This window comes from Castor canadensis, chromosome 14, assembly GCF_047511655.1.
Source record: "Castor canadensis chromosome 14, mCasCan1.hap1v2, whole genome shotgun sequence".
Lineage (NCBI taxonomy): Eukaryota > Metazoa > Chordata > Mammalia > Rodentia > Castoridae > Castor > Castor canadensis.
This window is the reverse complement of record NC_133399.1, coordinates 25,350,552-25,374,833: the sequence shown is the minus strand read 5'-3', so window position 1 is coordinate 25,374,833 and position 24,282 is coordinate 25,350,552. Positions and strand designations below refer to the sequence as shown.

General features: G+C 44.4%; 1 long non-coding RNA gene across 2 annotated transcripts in view; it reads right to left on the bottom strand.

Annotated features, from left to right (window-relative positions):
* Window positions 1–3,285: 3,285 nt before the first annotated feature.
* LOC141416370 (uncharacterized) overlaps window positions 3,286–24,282 on the bottom strand; it is a 46,180-nt gene continuing 25,183 nt past the window's right edge. For both annotated transcript variants that reach the window (XR_012441113.1, XR_012441112.1), the window contains exons 3-4: window positions 20,827–20,941; window positions 3,286–3,475 (exon numbers count right to left, since the gene is read on the bottom strand). This is a non-coding gene — a long non-coding RNA (uncharacterized lncRNA). The remainder of the gene's footprint in view (window positions 3,476–20,826; window positions 20,942–24,282) is intronic.

Genomic DNA, 24,282 nt, shown 5'->3' with positions numbered 1-24,282 from the left:
GTTCAAGAAAATTATGATTTAAACAGCGTGCTTTACTTTCAAAATGCAGTTTTAAACAGCTACTTCAGGGAAAAGGAAAACAAGACCCACCTGTACAACTGAAACTTGTGACTTTTTCTGCAGTTTCCACCTTGCAGCCTTTTCTTCTTGGAGCATCTGCCATCACCTCCATTGAGGTCACTTTCATTGCAGGAAGACAACTACCCTGAAATGGGAAGGATGACATTCATGATGTCGCAGAGAGACTTCCTAACAGGGCTGGAGGGCAATGCGTGTCCATCTATGAGAAGAAAGATCTGTCTTCAAGGTCACCAGCACTTCAGGGAGGCCCTGGCTGGATTCCTGTGATGCATAAATACGCAGGTCTGTTTCCTCCTTACTGAGATTAGGAAGCAAGTAAGCAAAAGCAACCAGAGCAGCGGGAGGCCCACACCCATCCACAGCTCCTGGCCACCTTGAGGAGGACCCCGCAGACTCCTCCAATTGTGGCAGCATCAGGGTGGACCAGCATAGTGCTGACCAGGCAGCCCCCATTCTGTCTGACCTCACAGGAGGCTAAGTACAAAATACACAGAGACCTGCCTTGCTGGGCAAGGTCCTGGTCAGCAAGGGTGGGGTATGTGGACCATCTGATGCCCTACTTTGTGGGAGGAGGTGCTCAGTTCCAGAAATGACCTAGCTCCAGGGGCTTGAGGCTGGGGAGGATCCACGACTGTCAGGCTACTTGTGGAAGAAAGTATGGCTGCAGAACAGGCCCAGGGACACCCTCACTCTTACGCACAGTCACAGTCACTCATGCTCACACTCAAGTTATACACACACAATTACTCACACTCATAGCCACTGACTCACTCTTTCTGTCACACTTACACATATTTACATGCACACATACTCAATTTTGGACTCACCCTTACTGTGTCACACTTTCACACACGGACACATTTACACTCAGCCACTCTCACATTCCCAGTCTCAAACTCCCCCTCACACACTTTCATACACAATCACACACAGTTACTCTCATACTCACAATCACACAAGCTCCCCTTCAGTCACACACACACATTGGCAGATGCACATTTACAATCACACATACTCTCACACACTGTCACACACCAGCAAACACACGCATTTACACTCACACGCTCACCTACATAGTCACACACATTGACAATCGCACATTTACACACTCATGCAAACTCTCGCACTCATGCACCATCCAACACATGCTTACACACTCACTTTTAAGCCACACACAGAGCCACACTTCCACTCATGCTCACTCACCACACACTCACATTTACACTCACACAGTAATTCACAAACGTTAAAGCTCACTCTCACACACTACTACTCAACACACTCAGACATTTACACTCACAGTCACTCTTACATACTATCACACAGAAACACACACATTTAGTCATACACTCTCTCTCCACTCACACTCACTCTTGCATACTGTCAAATGCAAACACACATTACACCCACATTCTCTCTCCCACACTTTCACACACACTCAAACACACACTTTACATCCACTCTCACACTCAGTTACTCACTCTTGCACTCACGGTCACTCTCACACAATCTGTCTCTCACACACACTGACACTCATAGTCACACCTATCGCACTCACAGACTCACTCCCAATCACTGCCACGGGTGGGCACACATGTTCTCTCACACACACGTCCTCAGGCATGCTCTCCCACAGTCAACCACACAGACCCTTCTTCTGTGGGCTAGCAGGAACTGACCTTACAGGATGTCAGCCAACCGAAGGGCACAGGGGCCACAGCTGGCAGACATTTAAACACTCTGTCCTACTCTCCTCCTCAGCTAGGAAGCAAAGAACCCCAGGGAGCTGCCCTTGATCTGATTCTGGACCTCCAGTCAGTATGTCTCCAGAGGACAGAATGCCTCCCTGCCCTACAAGCCCCCTACGCCTCCCCGAGGAAGACTCATAGTACACTAATTAATAAAATTAGAGCTGAAAGAGGGTACTAACCATCAAAACAATGAAAATTAAAGAATAGTAGGGACTACTTTGTAGACTGAGAAAAAGCAAGAAGTCAAATTATGCTTATTTAGAGATGATTTCATCTAACACTTAAAAGATCATGAATACTCAACCAAAATTTTCTTGGATCTGATAAGCAGTGTTGACTAAGTAGCAGGATACAAAAGAAACATCTAATGAAATAAACGGAGGAAACCCTAGAGTATGCAAAGAACTTTGAAATTCGTGGATTGGAAAAAAAGTATTTTGAAAATTGCTATACTAGTAAAAGCATTCTACAGATACAATGACATCATCATGAAATGCCATTGTCATGTTTCACAGAAATGGAAAAATGCAGTCCATATGTGAAGTGCAAAAGAGAGTGGATAGCCAAGGGAGTCGTAAATGGATAAAGCACTGCTGGTGGTATCCAAGTACCTGACTTTAAATTGTACTACAGAGCCACAGTAACAAAAAGGGATAGACATAGAATCTGGACCTTAACCAGATTAAGGACATGAGGGCTCAGCTTGGGGACTGTTTGGGGACAGGAGCCAGGAGGAAGCAGAGATCAGTAGGATCACGGTTGATAGCAACCCCAGGAAAGCAGTCTATGAGATGCTATCTTGAAAAAAAAGAACACCAACATATCCCCAAAAGAGCTGGTCAGTGGTTCAAAGTATGGGCTCTGATCAAACACCAGTATCACCAAAATTATAATGAGAAATTTTGTTCTTGTGTATCTGTCTGGGCCCCAAAAGAGTTCTACCAAATTCATGAACAATAGCCCTGTATCTATAGTATTAAAGGAAACGAAAATTTGAAAAACCAATGCACACCACCACACATCTACTGGAATTGCTACGACAGTGAATGTAAAGCTTAGGTAGACGTAAACCTGTGCACACACTTAACTGTGGCAGGTGATGCCAACTGTAAGCACGCGCCTGTTACATAACCAACAGATACTACTCGTAGGTGTGTACCCAAGAGAAAATGAAAGCAGTATTTCCCGGCAAGTCAGCACCTGTATTGCTCCTAAGTGAGAACAAACTAAATGTCCATTTACAAGAGAATGGCTAAGCTAAGTGTAGTATGCCCACACCATGAAATATCACTCAGTAACATAAAGAATAAACAACCAATACACAATGTTCCTTCCTTCTTCTGCATGTCCAGGAGAAACGTGACAGCAAGGCACAACCTGTTGGGAAATCAGTGTTAAAAACCTTTGCCCAAAACCACATTTCACCTGGAATGACAACAGAAAGTGCAGTAAATGATTTAAACTGTGTGCTTTATTTTCAACATGCTGTTTTCAATGGCTGCTTCAGTAAAAAGAAAACATGGCCCACGTGCACAACTGAAAGGCATGACATCTTCTCCACTTAGCACCCCGTTGTCTTTTCTCCTCATAGCTTCTGCAGAAACTTCCATTTACATCACTGTCGTTGCAGGAACATAACCACCCTGAAATGGAAAAAGGACAGCACACTGGTAAATAGGGTTGACATTCAAGATGCTGAGGACAGTCCTGTTTGGAGAGCTGGAGCACAAGGCTCGTCCATCTACTAGAGATGAAAGAGCATTGTTCAAGGTCAATAGTGCTCCAGTGAGGCCATGGTTGTATTTCCATGAGGTACAATCAGGGAGGTGGCCAGACATGTGTCCTCCCTACCGCAGTTAGGAAGCAAACAAAAGCATGCAGAGCAGTGCGAGGCCCTGGAGGAAGAAGGGAGAGCACTGGCAGCCCTTCCCACATCCACAGTTTGCACTCACATTCACTCTCCCACACTGTCACACACTCAAACAGACACACATTTACATACACATACTCAGTAACTCTCTAGAAATCAGGCTTACATTCAAAGTAACACTAACACAATTACACTCACACACTCAATCTCTCACTCTTGCACTCACACTCCCTCTCACACACTCTCTCAATCACTGTCACATGCATACCAACACATTCTCACACACATTCTCAGGCACGCCCTCACATCATCACCAACCCAGCTCCTCCCTCTGTGTGGTGCAGCCATTGGCCTCATAGGAAGTCAGCTGATGCAAGCTCACAGGAGGCACACCTGGCAGTTATTTAAGCCTCGCTGCTCCACAACTAACAAGCACACTACACCTGAGAGCCCCTTGTCCTGATCGTGGACCGCCAGGCAATAGGTCGACAGAGGACAGAATGCCTCCCTGCCCTACAAGCCTCCCATCTTTCCCCTAGGAAGAGGCAGAATACACTAATTAATAAAATTAGACATAAGATAAGATAAAAATATCAAACCAACAAAACTTAAAGGAACATTAGGGACTACTCTGAAAACTAGTATTCTTAACGTAATGAAATTTAGACCAAATGGATAAATTTCTAAATGCGTGTGACAGGTCAAAATTAAACCAGGATAAAACACACCTACAAATCAGGTACAACAAGCAATGACATTAAAGCACTAATAATCTCCTAAGGAAGACTAGCTGAGTACCAGACAGATTCACTGCTTCATTTTAACAGGCCTTACAAGAAGAACTGACATCAATCTTCCTCATGTTATTCCATAAAATAGAGAAGGAACGCTACTGAACCCATTCTATGAAGCAAATATCATCTTACTACCAAAACCGGCAATGGACATGCATAAATAAAAATGACAGCATGATATTCTTGAAAAACTCTGAAACAGAAATTGTAACTGATTGCTGGCAAAATAAATTCAACCACACAATTAAAAGGTCATACACCAAGATCAAGTTGGTGTCTTTCCATGAACAAAGGATGATTAATCTTGTGCAAATCAGTCCATGTGATACATTGCACACAAAGAGAAAAACAGAAAAAAAATCACACGTATACGTCAACAGATGTAGCCAAAGCCCTGCTGAAAAGTCAATGTCCCTTCATGGGAAAAGCTCTGAAACACCTAGAAATACAAGGAACATAGTCCCGCATAATGAAGGCTTTAAGATAAAGGCAAAGTCAATATCATACTAAATGGGCAAAAACTGAATATGAAACCAAAATCTCTTGGATCTGTTAAGTAGTGTTGACAAAGTAGCGGATACAAAAGAAACATCCAGTAAGAGAAAGTGAGGAAACCCTAGAAAAGGCAAAGAACTATGACCTTTACTGATGGGCAAAATAACTAACAGGAAAATATCCGTAACAGTAAAAGCAATATACAGAGTCAATGACATAACCACAAAAAGTCCTTGTCGTGTTTCACTGAAATTGAAAAATCAATCCTAAAATTCAAATGTGAAGCACAAAAGATAGTGTGTAGCCAATGGAATCGTGAGTGAATAAAGAACTGCTGGTGGTATCTAAATACAGGACTTAAAATATACTAGGAAAGCCACAGTAACAAAAATGGATAGGTAGAGAATCTGGACCTTCACAAAAGTAAGGACATGAGGGTTCAACTGGAGGAAGAAGGGAGTACACCGGCAACCCTTTCCTACACCCACAGCTCCTGGCCACCTAAAGGAAGGCCCAGCAGCCTCCTCCATCAGTGGTGGCATCAGGCTGGACCAGGACAGTGCTGACAGTGCAGATCCCCTCTTGATTTCTGATGTCACAGGAGGCTAAGACCAGGGCATACAGAAGCTCAACCTCCTGAGAGGTTCCTGGCCAACAGGGTGGCATGGGTGGACCTTGTGATGCCCCACTTGTGGGATGATGTGCTCAGCTCCAGATATGGCCTAGCCTCAGTTGCTTGAGGCCGGGGTGATTCACAACTCTTAGGCAACTTGTGGAAGTGAGTATGGCTGCAGGAGTGGCCAAGGAACACCTCACTCTTGCACACTGTCACACACTGTCGATCACACTCACACTCAATTGTACACACACTCTCACATTTACACTCACACTCATGTTCAGTCACTCACTCTCCACCCTACACTAATTCTCCCACTCCCTCTCACACATTATCATAAACATTTAAACACACACGTCTGCACTCATACTCACTCATTCTTGCAATCACACTCACTATTGCAGCCAGACACACTCACACATTTACACTCACTCACTTTCACAGTCACACACATTTGCACTCACACATACTCTAACACTCACACTCTGGCACAGTATCTCACACACACATTACATGCACACACTGACGCTCATGCTCATATTCAGTCACTCACTCTAGAACACCTGTCTCACAGTCCGTCTTGCACACTATCATAACACTCAAGCAAACACATATTTACACTCACACTCACTCTTGATCTGCCCCTGCGGGCACACACACTCAAGCACACTCTGGCACATGGTCACACACAAACATTTAAACCACACTCGTACAAACTCTTCCACTCATGGATATTCTCACACATTTGCACATTACCAATCACACTCAACCTCAGTCATTCACTCTGAAACAGAGGCCAACCCTCACACACTCTTTCACACTCTAACAACACACCCTTACACTCGAACACCGATACGCACCCTCACTCACTCACACTTGTCTGCTAACGCACACATTTATGCTCATACTTTCTCACTCTTGCATACTGACACATGCAAGAGTGCACACACACTCTTCCACATGATCATGCAATCAAATGTACACAAATTTACAAACACACCCATACTCAGTCACTCCCTTGCAATCATGCTCACTCTTGCAGTCACACACACTTTTACCCTCACACTCAGTCACTCCTTTGCACTCACGCTCACTCTCATGCACTGTCACACACAATTACACTCACAGTCACTCCCTCTCGCAACCACACTCTGACTCTCACTGTCAAACTTGTACACACACATTCTCCCACACACACATATTCTCAGGCATGATCTCCCAATAGTGACCCACACTGTACCTCAATCTATGGTCTGGCTCGCACTGACCTCACAGCAAGTCAACCAACCCCAGGGCACAGGTGCCACAGCTGACAGCCGTTTAAACCCCTGTCCTCCCTAGCTAGTGAGCAAAGATCCAAGGGAGCTGCCCTTGACCTGATTCTGGACCTCAGTATGTCTGAAGACAGAATGCCTCCCTGCCTTAAGCCCCCAAACCCTGCCCTAGGCAGAGTCAGGACACACAACTTCATAAAACAAGAAATGCAAGAGGGTTCAAAGCCAGCAAAATTTCAAGGATCATTAGGGACTACTTTGTAAACTGACATTCCAATAGAAACAAAATATAGAAGAAATGGGTGAGTTTCTAAATGCATGTGACATGCAAAAACTGAAACAGGAGGAAACACACCTGCTAACCAGCTCTACCACGAGCAATCACATCAAAGCAATAATAATCTCCCCAGAAAGAAAAGCTGAGTGTCAGACAGGTTCACTATTCAATTTTAAGAGACCTTTAAAGAAGAACTAATACACCCGCAACAATGCACACGCAGGTCTCAACCTCACCTCCTTTCCCCAGTGTCCAAACCTGCCTCCCGCTACTGTGCAGCTCGTATCAGCATGAGGTACCCAGTAGGGCCTTACTCCCTGTGGTGCACACAAATCTGCCCCACGCCCTCTCCTTCCCCATCAAAGACACAGCCCCATCCAACGAGCACCCACACAGGAAGATGTCCTCCTCCAGCCCCTGTGCCCCAAACCAGCGCCTCCACCAAGCTCTCCCTCAAGCTCAGGAGGTTCCCCCCACACCCTTGCTGGACCCTGGCCCATCTCCATGTGCACTCCTGCAAGACCACGCCCCACCCCAATAAGTGCTCCCTCCCCAGGACTCTGCCCCACTCCCACTCATTCCCCAATAGGCCTCCACCTCACCTCTCTTCCTTTATTCAAAGCTGGCTGCCACCACTGCAAGGCTCCCACCAGGGTGAGGCTCCCTCCAGCACACAGGATAGCGCCTCCCCAAAATGCTCCCCACTAAGGACCCACCCCACACACCCTTGTGCTCCCCACGTAAGACACCACCCCATCAGGAAGAGAGCCCGCCCCAGAAAGACTGCGACCATCCCTCTTCCCCAGTGCCCCAAGTCCTTCCCTCACCACAAAGCACCCTCATGGGCACAGGGGGCTCCCCCAACCACCCTCTCAGGACACAGGCACATCCCATGCACACTTGCACAAGACCCCACCCCACCCCCACACTTGATCACTATCTCTGCTCAGGACTACCCCCTCCAGTAATGCCCAGGAAGGTCTCCAGTGTACCTCCCTTCTCCTGTGAGCAAAGCTGTCTGGGAGCACTGCACGACTCTCTCCACAGCTTGCCTTCCAGAAGTGTGAGGTACCCTGCAAGGCACAGGATACCTCTGCCCCCACACTCTCCCAGCTTAGGAAGCCCCCCTCCATGTGCTCCCCATGCAAATAACTGTCCCATCCCAATAGCCCCTCATTGGAACCTTCTTCCAGCCCAAGGCACCTGCACAGGATGCACACCTCCCCCTTCCCATCACCCAAACAGCTCCCTCCACCATGGGGATCCCTCCCTCATGCACACATGAAGCTACCCCTTGCACCATCACAGGACACAGGACCATGCCAAGAGCACTTGTGCAACACCATGCCCACCCCCAAAAGCATTCCCTCGTTAGGAGACTGCCCTCCCTATCAATGCCTGCCCGTGCTCTATGTAAATAACCACCCCATCCCAAGAAGCCCTACACAGAACACCTGTCCACCCTCAAGGAGGCCGGCACAGAATTGAGCCCCTCAGATTTCCCTTGTTCTCCAAACTGGCTCCCTCTAAAGTATGGCTCCACTGTATAAACACCAAAGTGAAAGAGAGAACACAATGAATAAATGGATAAATGAACTCAGGACAAAAATAGACAACAATAAAGAAGAAAACAGCCAGGATATGGAAAACCTCAGAAAAAAGAACGAAACAGAACTGCAAAACAAAACGGAAGGCCAATCCAGCAGAATAGAACAAACAGAAGACAGAATCTCAGAACTTGAAGATGAAATGGTAATTAAAGGAAAAACTGAAGAACTACTAATTAAACAACTCAAGACCTGTGAAAAGAAAATGCAAGAACTCACTGACTCCATCAAAAGACCAAACTTGAGAATCATGGGCATCGAAGAAGGAGAAGAGGTGCAAGCGAAGGGAATGCGTAATATATTCAACAAAATAATAACGGAAAATTTCCCAAATCTAGAGAAAGATATTCCCATACAAATGCAAGAGGCCTCCAGGACACCAAACAGACCAGATCAAAATAGAACTACTCCACGACATATCATCATTAAAACAACAAGTTCAGAAACTAAGGAAAGAATATTGAAGGCTGCAAGAGAGAAAAAACAAGTAACATACAAAGGTAAACCCATCAAAATCACAGCAGACTTCTCAACAGAAACATTAAAAGCAAGAAGAGCGTGGGGTGAGATCTTCCGGGCACTGAATGAAAATAACTTCAACCCCAGGATACTCTACCCAGCAAAGCTATCATTCAAAATAGATGGAGCAATAAAAGTCTTCCATGATAAGCAGAAACTAAAACAATATGTGACCACAAAGCCACCATTACAAAAGATTCTGCAAGGGATCCTGCACACAGAAAGTGACACCCAACTTAACCATGAAAAGGCAGGCAGCACCAAACCACAGGATAAGAAAAAGCAAGACAGTAGAGACTAACATCAAGTTAGGTACACACAATCAAACCTTCAAACAACTAAGATAACTAAATGGCAGGAATCACCACATACCTATCAGTACTAACACTTAATGTTAATGGACTTAATTCACCCATCAAAAGACACCGTTTGACAAAATGGATTAAAAAAGAAGATCCAACAATTTGTTGCTTACAGGAGACTCATCTCACCGACAGAAATAAGCATATGCTTAGGATGAAAGGCTGGAAGAAGATTTACCAAGCCAATGGCCCCCGAAAACAAGCAGGAGTAGCAATACTTATCTCTGACAAAGAAGACTTCAAACCTACATTGATCAAACGAGATAAAGAAGGACATTCCATACTAATAAAAGGGGAAATAGACCAAAAGGAAATAATAATCATCAATCTGTATGCACCCAATTTCATCAAACATACCCTGAAAGACCTAAAAGCATATATAAACGCTAACACAGTGGTTGTGGGAGACTTTAACACTCCATTATCATCAATAGATAGGTCATCCAAACAAAAACTCAATAAAGAAATCCAAGATCTAAAATATGCAATAGATCAAGTGGACCTAGTAGATGTCTACAGAACATTTCATCCAACCTCTACACAATATACATTCTTCTCAGCAGCCCATGGAACCTTCTCCAAAATAGATCATATCCTAGGGCACAAAGCAAGCCTCAGCAAATATAAGAAAATAGAAATTATACTGTGCATACTATCTGACCACAATGCAGTAAAAGTAGAACTCAACAACAAAAGTAAAGACAAAAAACATGCAAACAGCTGGAAACTAAATAACTCATTACTTAATGAAGAATGGATCATCGATGCAATAAAGTATGGCTCCCTCACCCACGCATGAGGTTCCCCTCTCCCACCTTCTCAGCACATCAAGCCATCCCAAGCAGGAGGCCGCCCCTTCAGAAAGAGAGCCCTGGCAGGATTGCACTTGTCCCCCTTGTCCTATGCCACTAACTGATCCCTCCACCAGAAGCCTCCTTCATGGGCACATGAGGCTGCCCCACACACGCTCAGCGGACACAGGCACATCCCATGCACAGTTGTCCAAGACCCTGCCCCCACCTCTACATGCATTCCCTGCTCAGGAAGCCTTCATCCCCATCAATGCCCAGGAAGGTCTCCCCTGCACCTCTCTTCCCTGTGTCCAAAACTGCCTACCTCTGCTGAGTGTGTCCCACCAGGGTGCGGTTCCCTCCAAGGCCTGACTCCCATCAGTACACAAGATGCCACTGCCCTGAACAGCACTACAAACTCACAGGACACCGGGCAACACAAGCACACTCATGTAAGGACCTCCCACACACATGCATTTCCTTCTCAGGATGCCCCACCCCCATCAATGCCCTGCCAGGTCTCCACCTCTCCTGTCTTCCCCTGTGCCCACAGCTGCCTCCCACCACTGGATGACTCCCTCAACAGTGAGTCTCTGGCCTGGGTTTGGCCCCTTCCAAGGTTTGGCTCACTCCAGCACACAGGATGTTGCAGGCTGCTGACGAAGGATGCAACCCCACCACCCCAAGTGCTCCCACCAAAAGATGCAGCCCAACCCTCACAGACTCCTAAGCATTATGCCACCCCTCCCCCTTCAGCTGTGACAAGATCTGAGCTAATGTTTAAAAAACACCGAGTACTCCACCAAAAATCTCTTGGGTCTGCAAAGAAATGTTGTCAAAGTAGTAGGATACAAAACAAACATGACAAAAGAAACTGAGGAAATCCTACAAAAGGCAAAGAACTATGACCTTCACTGTTGGACAGAATAACTATTGTTAAAATGGATATAGTAGTAAAAGCAATCTACAGAGACAATGACATTGCCATGAAATTCTACTGTCATGTTTTACAGAAATGGAAAAGTCAATTCTAAAGTTCATCTGTGAAGCACAAAAGACAGTGGGTAATCAAAAGTATCATAAATGATTAAAGCACTGTTGGTGGTATCAAAATACCTGACTTTTAATTGAGTTACAGAGCCACAGTAGCAAAAAGGGACAGATATAGGATCTGGCCTTAATAAAGATACAACATGATGACAAATTTGGGTGACTGGAGACAGGGGAGAGGAAGAGGCAGAGATTAGGAGGATCACATTGCAAAGCAAGCCCAGGCAAGCTGTTTGTGAGAATCTATCTCAAAAAAAAATCACAGAGAGATTCCAAGATGGTGACTAGAGGAAGGAAGCAGAAAGTGAGCTTCCTAAAATAAAATCTTGGAGAGATGCTGGAGATACACCTTGCAGGAAAAACCACGGAGAAGAGGCAAAACCCCTATTCTTCCACACCCCAAGCCCACGCATAGCATCCCCACTCCACAGTAAACAGAGAAACCAGGAGGGCTCCCGCGCCGCCAGTCGCCAGCTTCTACTGGCTCGATAGAAGCACTCCACAAGGTGAGCTAAGTGGCATACGGTACTCACACAAACAACCCTGGGCCAGATCATCATAGCCCCCTGGAAAGACTGACCCCCACCCAGAGAAAAAGAGAAAAAAAAAACCAAACTGAATAAAGAACAACAAAAAAAGACATGACACGTAGCAAAGAGGGTGGGGCGCCCTCAGCCTCAGATAGACGTAAATAGAACTGTCTCCAGACCCTTCTTTTTTTTCCTTTTCTCTTCCTTTGATGAGACGACTGAACTACACAACCAAACACTGAAAGACTTATTGAAACTCTGCTGCATTTGAACTTGGGATATTTTCTTGTGTTTTGTTTTTTTGATTTGTTTTGGTTTGTTGGGTTTTTTTCCCCCTTTGCTGAGATGACAGAACTACTTCTGAGACAATATCTCCAGGATTGGAGGCTGAGGGACTAACACCAAAATTATTAAGACTGAAACTTTATTGCATTAGAACTTGAGAATTTTTTTTAAACCTCTCCTTGTCTCTCTAATGCCTGTTTAGCTTACTGTTGATTAGTACACTATCTCTCCCTGTTTATTGCTTTGAGACTGGTTTCTTTTTTTGTTGTTTGTTTTGTTTTTTTTACTTGGTTGTTTGCTTTTCCCTTTTTCTTTACCTTCTTTGCTTTCCCTCTCCTCTCACCCTTCCATTCCAGGTATCACCATTGTTATTATTATAAGCTAGAAAATACTTAATTGCACACAGTACAGGGACAGTAACAATAGCAAGGGCAAAGATGGGAAGACGGAAAAAAGAGGGAAACCAGTTTCCCCCCAGCAACAAATTAGTACACGAACCAGAGGGAAATGAAGAAAACAGATACTCAGATCCAGACCCAACAAAACAAAGATAAACTATGCCAAAGAACCCAAAGAAGCCCACAAGAACAATCTGAAAGAAGAAATCCTGAAAGTAATCAATGAGAATTTTATAGAGATGATACTGGATATGGTCAACCAAAATGTACAGGAGACACCCAAGAAATTCCAAGACAACAAAAATAGAGAATTTGAGAAAGCACAAGATCCAATAAAAGAAACAACAGAAGCACTGTATAAACACCAAAGTGATACAAAGAACGAAAATAGACACTATTAAAGAGAAAGAGACTCAGGATATGGAAAACCTCAGAGAAAAGAATGAAACAGAAATGCAAAACAAAATGGAAGGCCAATCCAGAATAGAACAAGCAGAAGACAGAATCTTAGAACTTGAAGATGAAATGGTAATTAAAGGAAAAACTGAAGTCTATTAGTTAAACAACTCAAGACCTGTGAACAGAAAATGCAAGAACTCACTGACTCCATCAAAAGACCAAACCTGAGAATCATGGGCATTGAAGAAGGAGAAGAGGTGCAAGCAAAGAGAATGTGTAATATATTCAACAAAATAATAATAACAGAAAATTTCCCAAATTTAGAGAAATCTATGCCCATACAGGTGCACGAGGCCTCCAGAACACCAAAGAGACCTGACCAAAATAGAACTACCCCACGGCATATGATCATTAAAACAACAAGGAAAGAGACTGGAGGAAGAATACTGAAGGCTGTAAGAGAGATTTTTGATGGGTAAACCCATCAAAATCACAGCAGACTTCTCAACAGAAACATTAAAAGCAAGAAGAGCTTGGGGTGAGGTCTTCTGGGCATTGAATGAAAATAACTTCAACCTTAGGATACTCTACCCAGCAAAACTATCATTCAAATAGATGGGGCAATAAAAGTCTTCCATGATAAGCAGAAACAAAAACAGTATGTGACCACAAAGCCACCATTACAAAAGATTCTTCAAGGGATTCTGTACACAGAAAGTGAAACCCAAGATAATCATGAAGGGCAGGCAGTACCAAACTACAGGAAAAGAAAACACAAGAAAGTAGAGAGTAACATTGATTTAGGTACACACATTCAAACCTTCAAACAACTAAGACAACTAAATGACAGGAATCACCACATACCTATCAGTACTAACCCTTAATCTTAATGGATTTAACTCCCCCACCAAAAGGCACCGTTTGACGAACTGGATTAAAAAGGAAGATCCAACAATTTGTTGCTTACAGGAGACCAATCTCACAATAGAAATAAGCATATGCTTAGGATGAAAGGCTGGAAGAAGATTTACTAAGCCAGTGGCCCCCAAATACAGCAGTACTTATACTTATACTTAGCAATACTTATCTGACAAAGAAGACTTCAAACCTACATTGATCAAATGAGATAAAGGACATTCCATACCAATAAAAGGGGAAACAGATCAAAAGGAAATAACAATTATCAATCTATATGCACCCAATGTCAACACACCCAAATTCATCAAACATACCCTGAAGGAACAAAAAGCATATATTAACTCCAACACAGTGGATGTGGGAGACTTTAACACCCCGCTGTCATCAATAGATAAGTCATCCAAACAAAAATTCAATAAAGAAATCCTAGATCTAAACTATACCATAGATCAAATGGGCCTAGTTGATGTCTACAGAACATTTCATCCAACTTCTCCACAATATTCATTCTTCTCAGCAGCCCACAGAACCTTCTCCAAAATAAGATCATATCCGAGGGCACAAAGCAAGCCCCAGCAAATACAAGAAAAAAGAAATTATACCATGCATTCTATCTGAAAACAATGCAATAAAACTAGCACTCAACAACAAAAATGAAGACAAAAAACATGCAAACAACTGGACACTGAATAACTCATTGCCTAATGAACAATGGGTCATTGATGAAATAAAAGAGGAAATTAAAAAGTTCCTGGAAGTCAATGAAAATGAAACACAACCAACCCGAACCTGTGGGAAACAGCAAAGGCAGTCCTGAGAGGAAAGTTTATAGCCATGAGTGCATATATTAAAAAGACTGAGAGATCTCAAATCAATGACCTAATGCTACATCTCAAACTCCTAGAAAAACAAGAACAAGCAAATCCCAAAACAAATAGAAGGAGAGAAATAATACAAATAAGAGCTGAAATCAATGAAATAGAAACCAAAAAAACCATACAAAGAATTAATGAAACAAAAAGCTGGTTCTTTGAAAAAATAAACAAGATAGACAGACCCCTGGCAAACCTGACTAAAATGAGGAGAGAAAAAAACCCAAATTTGTAGAATCAGGAATGCAAAAAGGGAGGGAACAAGAAACACCATGGAAGTCCAGGAAATCATCAGAGACTACTTGGAGAACCTATATTCAAATAAATTCGAAAATCTTAACGAAATGGACAGATTCTAGATACTTATGATCATCCAAAATGGAACCAAGAAGACTTTAATCACCTGAATAGATCTAGAACACAAAATGAAATTGAAGCAGAAATCAAGAGTCTCCCTAAAAAGAAAAGTCCAGGACCTGATGGATTGATTCTCTGCTGAATTCTATTAGACCTTTAAGGAAGAACTGATACCAACCCTCCTTAAACTGTTCCACAAAATAGAAAGGGAAGGAAAACTGTGTAACACATTTTATGAAGCCAGTATTACACTTATCCCAAAACCAGGCAAAGACACCTTCAAAAAGGAGAACTACAGGCCAATCGCCTTAATGAACAGTGATGCAAAAATCCTCAATAAAATGGCAAACCGAATTCAACAACACATCAAAAAATCATTCACCTGTAAACTAGTACAACCACTCTGGAAAAAAATTTGGAGGCTACTTAAAAAGCTAGACATCGATCTACCATTTGATCCAGCAATACCACTCTTGGGGATATACCCAAAAGACTGTTACTCCAGAGGCACCAGCACATCCATGTTTATTGTGGCACTATTCACAATAGCCAAGTTATGGAAACAGCCAAGATGCCCCAGCACTGACGAATGGATTAAGAAAATGTGGTATCTATACACAATGGAATTTTATGCAGCCATGAAGAAGAACGAAATGTTATCATTCGCTGGTAAATGGATGGAACTGGAGAACACCATTCTGAGTGAGGTTAGCCTGGCCCAAAAGACCAAAAATCGTATGTTCTCCCTCATATGTGGACATTAGATCAAGGGCAAACACAACAATGGGATTGGACTTTGAGCACATGATAAAAGCGAGAGCACACAAGGGAGGGGTGAGGATAGGTAAGATATCTAAAAAATTAGCTAGCATTTGTTGCCCTTAATGCAGAGAAACTAAAGCAGATACCTTAGAAGAAACTGAGGCCAACAGGAAAAGGGGACCAGGAACTAGAGAAAAGGTTAGATCAAAAAGAATTAACCTAGAAGGTAACACCCATGCTCAGGAAATCAATGTGAGTCAATGCCCTGTATAGCTATCCTTATCTCAACCAGCAAAAACCCTTGTTCCTACCTATTATTGCTTATACTCTCTCTACAACAAAATTAGAAATAAGGGCAAAATAGTTTCTGCTGGGTATTGAGGAGGTGGGGGGAGGGGGAGGGGGTGTAGTGGGTGGGGGCAGGGGGAGAAATGACCCAAACGTTGTATGCACATATGAATAATAAAAGAAAAACAAATCATTCACCCTGACCAAGTAGGTTTCATTCCAGGAATGCAAGCATGGTTCAACATACAAAAATCAATAACATAATAAACCACATTAACAGAAAAAAGAGAAAAACCACTTGAATATCTCAATAAATGCAGAAAAAGCCTTTGATAAGATCCAACACCATTTCATGATAAAAGCTGTAAGAAAACTAGGAATAGAAGGAAAGTACCTCAACATTATAAAAGCTATATATGACAAACCTACAGCCAGCATTATACTTAACGGTGAAAAGCTGAAACCATTCCCTCTAAAATCAGGAACGAGACAAGGATGCCCACTATCTCCACTCCTATTCACCATAGTACTGGAATTCCTAGCCAGAGCAATTAGGGAAGGAGAAGGAATAAAAGGAATACAGATAGGTAAAAAACTGTCAAAATATCTCTATTCACAAACAATATGATCCTACACCGTAAAGACTCAAAAAACTCTATTCAAAAGCTCCTAGACACCATCAATATCTATAGCAAGGCAGCAGTATATAAAATCAACATAGAAAAATCATTAGCATTTTCATACACTAATAATGAACAAACTGAGAAAGAATGTATGAAAACAATTCCATTTACAATAGCCTGAAAAAAAATCAAATACCTAGGTGTAAACTTAACAAAGGATGTAAATGACCTCTACAAGGAAAACTGAAGAAAGAGACTGAGGAAGACTATAGAACATGGAGTGATCTCCCATGCTCATGGATTGGTAGAATCAACATAGTAAAAATGTCTATACTCCCAAAAGTAATCTACATGTTTAATGCAATTCCAATCAAAATCCCAATGACATTCATCAAAGAGATTGAAAAGTCTACCGTTAAATTTATTTGGAAACACATGAGGCCATGAATAGCCAAGGCAATACTCAGTACAAAGAACAATGCAGGAGGTATCACGATACCTGACTTCAAATTATATTACAAAGCAATAACAATAAAAACAGCATGGTACTGGCACAAAAACAGACATGAAGACCAGTGGAACAGAATAGAGGACCCAGATATGAAGCCACACAACTATAACCAACTTGTCTTTGATAAAGGCGGTAAAAATATATGATAGAGAAAAGACAGCCTCTTCAACAAAAACTGCTGGGAAAACTGGTTAGCAGTCTGCAAAAAACTGAAACTAGATCCATGTATATCACCCTATACCAATATTAACTCAAAATGGATCAAGGATCTTAATATCAGACCCCGAACTCTAAAGCTGGTACAGGAAAGAGTAGGAAATACCTTGGAATTAATAGGTACAGGCAAGAACTTTCTCAATGGAACCCCAGCAGCTCAGCAACTAAGAGATAGCATAGATAAATGGGCCTTCATAAAACTAAAAAGCTTCTGCTCAACAAAAGAAATGGGTCTCTAAACTGAAGACACCACCCAAAGAGTGGGAGAAAACATTTGCCAGCTACACATCAGAAAAAGGACTGATAACCATAATATATAGGGAACTCAAAAACTAAATTCTCCCAAAATTAGTGAACCAATAAAGAAATGGGCAAGTGAACTAAACAGAACTTTCTCAAAAGAAGAAATTCAAATGGCCAAAAAACACATGAAAAAATGCTCACCATCCCTAGCAATAAAGGAAATGCAAATTAAAACCACACTAATATTCCACTTCACCCCCATTAGAGTAGCCATCTTTAGCAACACCACTAACAACAGGTGTTGGTGAGGATGTGGGGAAAAAGAACCCTCTTATACTGCTGGTAGGAATGTAAACTAGTACAACCACTCTGGAAAAAAATTTGGACGCTTCTTAAAAAATCTAAACATTGATCTACCATAGCATCCAGCAATACCACTCTTGGGGATATACCCAAAAGAGTATGACACAGGTTACTCCAGAGGCACCTGCACACCCATGTTTATCGCAGCACTATCCACAATAGCCAAGTTATGGAAACAGCCAAGAAGCCCCACTACTGATGAATGGATTAAGAAAATGTAGTATCTATACACAATGGAATTTTATGCAGCCATGAAGAAGAATGAAATGTTATCATCCGCAGGTAAATGGATGGAACTGGAGAACATCATTCTGAGTGAGGTTAGCCTGGCCCCAAAGACCAAAAGTCCTATGCTCTCCCTCATATGCAGACATTAGATCAAGGGCGAACACAACAAGGGGATTGGACTTTGATCACATGATAAAGTGAGAACACACAAGGAAGGTATGAGGATAGGTAAAACACCCAAAAAACTAGATAGCATTTGTTGCCCTCAACGAAGAGAAACTAAAGCAGATACTTTATTTATTTATTTATTTTTTTCCTTTTTCTTTTATTATTCATATGTGCATACAAGGCTTGGTTCATTTCTCCCCCCTGCCCCCACCCCCTCCCTTACCACCCACTCCGTCCCTTCCCTCTCCCCCCCTCAATACCCAGCAGAAACTATTTTGCCCTTATTTCTAATTTTGTTGTGGAGAGAGTATAAGCAATAATAGGAAGGAACAAGGGTTTTTGCTGGTTGAGATAAGGATAGCTATACAGGGCATTGACTCACATTGATTTCCTGAGCATGGGTGTTACCTTCTAGGTTAATTCTTCTTGAACTAACCTTTTCTCTAGTACCTGTTCCCCTTTTCCTATTGGCCTCAGTTGCTTTTAAGGTATCTGCTTTAGTTTCTCTGCGTTGAGGGCAACAAATGCTAGTTAACTTTTTAGGTGTCTTACCTATCCTCACCCCTCCCTTGTGTGCTCTCGCTTTTATCATGTGCTCAAAGTCCAATCCCATTGTTGTGTTTACCCTTGATCTAATGTCCACATATGAGGGAGAACATACGATTTTTGGTCTTTTGGGCCAGGCTAACCTCACTCAGAATGATGTTCTCCAGTTCCATCCATTTACCAGCGAATGATAACATTTCGTTCTTCTTCATGGCTGCATAGAATTCCATTGTGTATAGATACCACATTTTCTTAATCCATTCGTCAGTGCTGGGGCATCTTGGCTGTTTCCATAACTTGGCTATTGTGAATAGTGCCACAATAAACATGGGTGTGCAGGTGCCTCTGGAGTAACAGTCTTGGGTATATCCCCAAGAGTGGTATTACTGGATCAAATGGTAGATTGATGTCTAGCTTTTTAAGTAGCCTCCAAATTTTTTTCCAGAGTGGTTGTACTAGTCTACATTCCCACCAACAGTGTAAGAGGGTTCCTTTTTGCCCGCATCCTTGCCAACACCTGTTGGTGGTGTTTAAAGCAAATACATTAAAGCAACTGAGGCCAACAGGAGAAGGTGACCAGGAACTACAGAAAAGGTTAGTTTGAGAAGAATTAACTTAGAAGGTAACATACATGTACAGGAAAGCAATGTGAGTCAACTCCCTGTATAGCTGTCCTTATCTCAACTAGCAATAACCCCTGGTCCTTCGTATTATTGCTTATACTCTCTCTTCAACAAAACTAGAGATAAAGGTAAAATAGTTTCTGCCTGGTAGTGAGGGTTGGTGGGGTAAGGGAGGGAGTGTGTAGGGGTAAGGGAAGGGGTGGGGGCAAGGGGAGAGAAATGACCCAAACATTGTATGCACATATGAATATAATAATAAAAGAAAAAAAAATCACAAGAAAGGGCTGGTAAAGTGGTTCAACGTGTAGGCCCTTATTTCAAACCCAAGTAGAGTCAAAAAAAAGAAAAGTGGGAGAAATTTTGTTCTTTGCTTTCTGTCTGGACCCCAAAAGAGTTCTACTGAACTCATGAATGAATGCTGGGTATCTATAGTCACATGGAAAATGAAAGTATGAAAAACCAATGTATACCACCATACACCAACTGGCATTGCTAGGACAGTGAATTTAAAGCAACTGAAAACACTCACTTCCCTTACAGGGACGTAATCTGGTACACACACATAAGTTTGGCAGGTGGTGACAATTATAAACTTGGGCCTATCAAATCACCAAGGGATTCTATTCGTATGTATCCAAGGGAAAATGGAACTATTACTTACCACCAAATCAGCATCTGTATTTCTAAGAAATGCAAACAAACTAAATGTCAACTTACAAGTGAATAGCTAAACTAAGTGTACTATACCCATAACATGGAATTTCACTCAGTAATAAAAAAGAGTAAGCAACTATACACAATGTTCCTTCCTACTTCTGCCTTCCCATCAGGAATGTGACAGTAACACACAAACTGTTTGGGAAAGCAGTGTTAGAAACCTTTGCCCCAAACCACATTTCACCTGGAATGTCAGTAGAAAGTCCAAGAAAGTTATGATTTAAACAGTGTGCTCTACTTTCAAAATGCAGTTTTAAACAGCCACTTCAGGGAAAAGGAAAACAAGACCCACCTGTACAACTGAAACTTGTGACTTTTTCTGCAGTTTCCACCTTGCAGCCTTTTCTTCTTGGAGCATCTGCCATCACTTCCATTGAGGTCACTTTCATTGCAGGAAGACAACTACCCTAAAATTGGAAAGATGACATTCATGATGTCGCAGAGAGAATTCCCAGCAGTTCTGGAGGGCAATGCGTGTCCATCTATGAGAAGAAAGATCCGTCTTTAAGGTCACGAGCACTTCAGGGAGGCCCTGGCTGGATTCCCGTGATGTACAAATAGGCAAGGTTCCCTCCACAGTGTGGCTCCCACAAGTGTTAGGCTTCCTTCAATGCTTGTCTCCCTCCATTGCACAGGATGTCTCACACAAATCCCTGCATAGGACCCCACCCCAACCCTCATGAACTCCCCAGGGAATATAATGCTCCATCACAAAGAGCACCTTTGCAAGACTTCTCCACTCGCTAGGGCACCCACTCCGGATTGCCCTCTGCTCTTTCTTCTGAGCCCCAACTATCTTCCTAGAGGTTCCCTCACACTCACGAGGCTGCCCCTAGCACCCTGGCAGGACACTGACCCATCCGCACAGGAGACCAACCATGATGCCTCCCCATCCCCATGTGCACCCCAGCAACATGCTGCCCCTACACCATCCACTAGGCCAAACCTGACTCTCCCCTCTAGCGTGTTTCCCTCATGCAAACATGACAGTGCATCCCCCACCACAGGACACCCGCACATCCCCAGGTACACCTGTACCGCCCAGCACAGGACCCTCCCTCCTAAAGGACACTGTTCACACATCCTGCCACAGTACAGGAAGCTGCTGCACAGTCCCATCCACATGCCCTCAGCCCACTTCCTCCACCCCCAGCTGCCAGGGCCAAGGGAAGCAGCCAGAGCCCAGCTCCCTCCAGCACACAGAATGCCACTGCTCCTGGGTGCTCCTGTACAGAACCGCCCCTCCCTCTTCCCTGGTGCCCAAAACCATCTTCCAATATGTAGCTGCTCCCTCATGCATACATGATGCTGATCCCCCTTTCCCTCACAACACCAGCCCATCCCCAAGGACACCCAGGCTGGATGCCACCCTTCCCCCTTCCCCTGTGCCAAACCAACAACTCCCTCTAACACGTGGCTCCCTCATGCACACATGAAACTGCCCCCACCCTCGCAGAATACCTGCCCGTATTCATGTGCACCCATGCAGTTCGCTGCCCCACCCCAACGTGTGCCACAGCAGGACTATCCCTACCTCTTCCCAAACAACTTGTTCCCAAAACAACTTAACCCACTTGAGTAGCTCCCTCACTCAAACACAATACTACCCTACTCGGGCTCCCTCCCTCGCAGGACATCTACCCATCCCCATGTGTGCTCCCTCAGAACATTCCCCAACCCCCACATTCGCTGGGCCCTTTCAGCACAGGACACCTTCCTCCTAAAGGACACTGCTGAAATCCCCATCCTCAATACAGGACACCACCCCTTCCCCATATGCACTTCCCCTGCAAGACACTTCCCCACAGTCCAGTCCCCATGCCCTAAGCCCGCTGCTGCCTCCATTCCCAGCTCCTAGTGCCACAGGACACCAACCTCCACATGGCACCCTTGAGTTCAAAGAGCAACACTGCCCCATAGTGCTCCTATACAGGACCTCAACCCACCTCCCTTCCCCTGTGTCCAAACAGGCTCCCTCATGTGCACATGGACTGTCTCCCAACCTTGAAGGACATAGGTCCAAACCCTCATGCACCCATTGAAGACCCTGCCCCACCCCTACAGGTGCTCCCAGCTCGACGGTGCCCCACCTCCACTCATGACCCTGCAGGTTTCCACCTCACCTCTCTTCCCCTGTGCCTACAGCTGGCTGAGACTACTGCTTGGTTCCCTCCAGGGCAAGGCTCTCTCCAAGGTTTGGTTTTCTCCAGGGCACACGAGGCTGCCATTCCCACAAGCTCCCCCCATTGGATGCTGCCCTGACCCCCCAGTTGCTTCCCATGTAAGATGCCACCCCACTCCATGGCTTCCCCTGCGGCCATACCCCACAGACCCATCTCCGTATCCTAAGCCTTCTCCCACTTCCTGATCCCTTCAGTGCACAGGATGTCACTGCCTCCAGCCCACAGGTGTAGGCAGGTCTCAGCCCCACTCCCACATGAGGACCCTGCTCATGACTCTGGTCCAAGCCCACACATTCCCCATAGGTCTCCACCTCACCTCTCTTCCAGTGTCCAAAGCTGGCTCCACTACTACAAGGCTCCCACCAGGGCAAGGCTCCCTCCAGCACACAGGATAGCACCTCTCCCACATGTTCCCTGCATAGGACTCCACCCCACTCCCCCATGTGCTCCTCATGTAAGACACCACCCCATCAGAAAGAGAACCCAGGCAGGATTGTGTCCCTCTCCCTTCCCCTGTGCCCCAAATTGCTCCTTTCACCTCTAGACTCCCTCATGGGCACATGAGGCTGCCTCATGTACCCTAGCAGGACACAGGAATATCCCACTCAGGATGCCACCTCACAATTCCATTTCCATGCCCTAACCTGTTCTCTCCATCCCAGACTCCAGAAGCCTGGGGACATCATCTACCACTCTGCACCCTTCAGTGCAGATGCCACCCTTCCCCTTCCCTTGCCCCAAACCATCTCCCTCTACCTATTGATTCCTTAACATGCACATGAGCCTGACCACCCATGACACCAGCCCATCCCTTGCCCAACTCCCACCCATGCTCCCTGCTCATGACAACACCCCATGCCCACCCATGCCTGCTTAGGTCTCCACCTCACCTCTCTTCCCCCGTCCCCAAAGCTGGTTCCCACTACTGCATGGCTCCCTCCACAGGGAGTCTCTCATCTGGCCTTGGCTCCCTCCAAGGCTTGCCTTTCACCAGCGAGGCTCTTTTTCAGCCTTAGCACCCTCCAGTGCATAGGGTGCCTCCACCAACCCCTCTAGTGCTCCACTTAAAACACCACTCCACCTCAACTGCAGCCTGTGCAGGACACCTCCTCAACCTCAGGGACTCTCATGGACGATTGTGCTCCTCCCCTTATTCTGTGTTCCAAACCAGCTCCCTCATCAGAGAGGTTCCCTCATCTCACATGAGTCTGTCCCTGCCTTTGGACACTTGGAGGACACCAGCCCATTCCATGTGGACTCCCGCAAGACCCCGCCCTACACACACTTATGTTTCCTTCTCAGAATGCCGCCCACCCCCAACACTGCGGGCACAGGTCTCCACCTCACCTATCATTACCGGGCATCTCAAACCAGGCTGAGGTTCCCTGCAAGTCCTGACTCCCTGCAGAGTACAGGAATCGGTTCCACCCCCTTTCACCAAAAAAAGATACAGCTCCGTCCCAATGAGCACACACACCTTCCCCTGTGTACCAAACCAGCATCCCTTCCACCGTGTGCTCCCTCAAATTCACTTGAGGATCCCCATGTGCACCTGTGCAATACCA